The sequence below is a fragment of the Lampris incognitus genome, chromosome 12 (assembly GCF_029633865.1).
Source record: "Lampris incognitus isolate fLamInc1 chromosome 12, fLamInc1.hap2, whole genome shotgun sequence".
In the NCBI taxonomy this organism is placed as follows: domain Eukaryota; kingdom Metazoa; phylum Chordata; class Actinopteri; order Lampriformes; family Lampridae; genus Lampris; species Lampris incognitus.
In genome coordinates, this window is record NC_079222.1 from 56,913,324 (window position 1) to 56,917,709 (window position 4,386).

Genomic DNA, 4,386 nt, shown 5'->3' on the forward strand with positions numbered 1-4,386 from the left:
ATGGCTACCGACGTGCTTTTACATTGCTGTGAAGAATCTGTAGCCGATAGACCACCCAGCCAGGCGGAGAAAGACGTGCGGGCCTGCCAAGGGGCTGAGTTTTGCTGTCGCGCCGAGGCAAGTCCCGCTAATGGAACTGATCACAGCCATGGAGTCTGCAACCCGTAACAACAACAACAACAACAACATCACAGAAGCGGAACAACTTCGGACCAAACTTTCAGCCTGCCTCAGCAAGGTGAAGCCGCCGCCATCCAACATCAGCACAGAGGAGAGGAATGCTCTCAAAACTCTCCGTAAGGAAAAAGACTCGTCATCCGTCCAGTGGACAAAGGCAGATGCACTGTTGTCTTAAAGCAGACAGACCATCATTAGAAAGTTATGACGTTACTTAGTGACATAAGTACTTATGAGCCCCTGAAACGAGAGCCAGGCAGTGGTCGCAAGAAAAAGCTGATAGGTTGTCTGAAGCAGTTAGAACAGGACAATGCTATTGACAGAATTTCGTACCACAATTATACCCAGGGGGCGCTACACCTAATCTCTATGGGTTACCTAAGATACATAAACAGGATGTGCCATTACGGCCTATTGTTTGTATGATTAACTCAGTGACCTATAACCCCTCTAAGGTTCTGGCATCTATTCTGAACCTGTTGGTAGGCAGTGATGAACGTCACATGCAGAACACTGTGGATGTTGGTGTGGATAAGGTGAGGGGCATCGTCATGGAGGGGGATGAAACAATGGGTTCTTATGATGTTTAGTCTCTCTTCACGTGTGTTCCTGTTGATGCAGCAGTGGAGGCAGTCCGTATGAAATGACAAAACGACCCCACCCTTAGCAAGAGGACCACCCTTAACACTGACCAAGTGTGTCTGCTCCTGAAGCTGTCGTCAGTCCACGTACTTCACTTACAGGTACTCCAGGCAGAAGCATGGGTGTGCTACGGGCTCTCCAGTCTCACCTGTAGTGGCCAACTTGTATATGGAAGAGGTGGAAAAGAGGCTCTGATTGTCCTATCCAGGGACACCACCTAGCCATTGGTTCAGATTTGTGGGCAACATCTGGGTTAAAATTAAATCTCGGGAGGTACCACATTTCACCGACCAAATTAACTCGGTGGACAACCACATCAAGTTCACCAGGCAGATGTGAAAAATGGCAGGCTAGCCTTCTTAGACTGTGAAATTACAATTGGTGATGGGGGACATTTGTTTGTTGATGTTTACCGCAAACCTGCACCGCATCTCAGTGTAAACACACTGCGCCAGAGGCGCATCCTTGGTCCACCCCAAGAATCGGGTCCCCCGGCACAAACAGAGCAATATAGTGTACACTGTTAAGTGCCAGGAGGACTGCCAAGACTTGTACATCGAAGAACCAAACAGACGCTGGCCAAGACTCCACAGTCTACACCATCTACAGGCCAGGACTCCACAGTCTACACTATCTAAAGACCAGGACTCCACAGTCTACACCATCTACAGGCCAGGGCTCCACAGTCTACACCATCTACAGACCAGGACTCCACGCCATCTACAGGCCAGGACTCCACAGTCTACACCATCTACAGGCCAGGACTCCACAGTCTACACCATCTACAGGCCAGTGGTCACTCTTTCAAGGATGAGGATGTACACATCCTTGATAGGGAGGAACGCTGGTTTGAACGGGGAGCCAAAGAGGCCATCTCTGTGGGGGTGGGGGGGGGGGCTGTCGCCATCTTACAATGCTGTGATTGCAACTATCCCTAATTCTCTGTGAATGATCAATGGTCACACCCATATTTGCATATGAAACTGGTCGCTATAAATAAAATTGTCTTAACTTGACTTATAGGAGCCAAGATAAAGGACGTGAGACGGCATTAGGGTCGTAAAAATCCTGAAAACTCCACCTGTTCACCGAGGCCTATGGTGTCTAGTCACTTCTATCATCCCCAGTAATCGTTACTATTTTTATTTTCTGTTCTTGCAATTTTTTTTCTACCTGTAGTGTAAAACGTCCTTGGGTTCCTTGAAAGGCACTATACAAAACCTAGTTGTTGTTGTTGTTGTTGTTGTTGTCGTCGCTGGTTTCGGTTGTTCTGCAACTGTATTGTACTGTGTTGTTTCCAAGGCTGGGACACCTGCAGTCAGGTGAGAGTGAAGAGGGCACTGAGATGAGGAAGAAACGTGTGTGTCCTTACACGTTGTGTCCAGATCAACTGATCCAACCTTCTTCCAGTGTCCTACCTGGGTTACTGAGCAGCATCAACATATGCTGCTGCTGGCTGCGTTAAAGCTTCCAAACATCTTCGTTTGTAAGGCTGTAACTCTAACAACATGAGTCCAATTGGCGCAAAGCTTGCTACACACATCCTGCTTAGTGTGTTATACAACATTTTCAATGAGATCATCAAAGTGTGCCAAGAGTTTTTTTTAATTTGCATTTTATGAAAACATTTTTAAACTTTATTTATGGTTTTTGAATTATAGTCAATACAACATACACAATCCCCACTCATCCTCTGCACCCACCCCACCCACCCCAAGGCCCTCCAAATGTAGCCGGGTGGTAAAGAACCGATCTTTCTTCCTGCAGTGAAATTAAATTCTGTACTGCCCCTTTAAGAGATTAAGCTCGACGCAGGGTTATAACGTCACACGCCTAGTGTCAGTCAGAGCGAGGACAGTGTGAAGCATGGTGGACAGAGATGCATAGCAGTCTGCATCGGGGTAAATATTTTAAAATTTACCTTCAACTTATGGAAATAATGTTCATATCCAGTACCTAAGATCTCAAAGTGTATATTTACGAGTTATTAGAGTGAGATGGAGTATTATTTGGCATGGATGGTTCTGAATTGCGTAGTATGCATAACCGCGTGTTCGGATTTTATTATTTGACATTTACTGGTACTTATAAAACTGCGCGTTACCCGCGGTGCATACTCCGGTATTTTGTGCATATTATTTTGTAGCGATTCGGTATTTTATTTCGGTATTCTCCTTTTGTTACTGTGAGGTTGTTGAATCAACTACTGTGAATGTTTGACTAGGTAGACAGTTTTGCTGTAGCTGTTCTTGGCCAGCCACGCTGAGGAGGCCATCTTGAAACGTGGCTGTAAGTGAGTGGCGGTATGCACTTTATTTCACATAAAGGCCTTAATGCTACTGTTGTTTAATGGTAATGTAATTAACATTGAATGTTTTCTTTTGTATTGTGGGTTTATTTACAGAAGCCCACTACTGTATTTCATTTGTATGTATTTCATTTGTATATATTTCATTTGGGTACATTTTCATTTGTATATTTTATTTTCATGCAGTCGTGATCTATTTCTTTCTATTCTCCTATCGACCGCTGTCCTCCTATTCAAGTGAGGCAGCATTCAGAATAAAAACCCCAAAAATAGAATTTTGTGTTGTCCGGTGAGTTCATTACCCTAAGGACCCATCACACAAATATAGAGGATAAAAACAGACAGATAGACAAAGACAAAAAAATAGTAGTAAAAAAGCAGACATAGAATACAAAGCATGTTTGACAGTACACAATAAAACAAACAAGGACAGCTTGTGCATCATCAGATGCAACTGACCAGTTCCCAACCTTATATTAACACTGATAACAACAACAAAACACAGCAAAACAAAACACTGTTGTCAGGCAAAGGACAGGCTCTCAACTAGGAACTCTGTAAAAGGGGACCAAGCCCTGGTACACTTTCCCCGGGATCTAATTTGAATACACCTGAGTTTTTCCAGTGGGTCTCACTCTGCGTTGTGCAAGACACGAAGATGTCGCGCATATGTGATCTGTATTTTTGTGTAGAGAGACATTCACATGACTTGATGAGAGGGTCCAAGGACAGGATGTTGTGTTGCTGTTAAGCCCACTGAGGCACATTTGTCATTTGTCATATTGGGCTATACAAATAAAGTTGCCTTGACTTGACTTGATATTATGAGTTTCCTACACGCTCTCATTCCGCGCCTGCGTAACAGGACTAGGATTGTTACGGGTCGTGTGAAAAACGGTTAATGTGCAAACTACCCTACCCGAGTAATGTGCAGATAACCCGCCAGAACGGGTAGTCTGCGCACTACCCGCTTGGGCGGGTAATGTGGATGGAACGAACCACATTATCCACATTACCCGGGTAGTCTGCACACTACCCGCTTGGATGGTTAATGTGGATGGAAGGAACCACATTAGCCACATTAGCCCGGTAGTCTGCACACTACCCGCTTGGGTGGTTAATGTGGATGGAAGGAACCTACAACTCATCTTTTTAGGATATGTGGATATGTAAATCAGCAGTAGGCCTTTAGCCTAATGACTCATGAAGTGAGGCCATGTGAGGAATCACAAGTTGTGGTAAATGAAAGAACAGACGTT

At 44.8% G+C, this 4,386-nt stretch overlaps 1 pseudogene; it reads left to right on the forward strand.

Moving 5' to 3' along the window:
• LOC130121653 (uncharacterized) lies at positions 1 to 3,998 on the forward strand (annotated as a pseudogene).
• Positions 3,999 to 4,386: the final 388 nt, after the last annotated feature.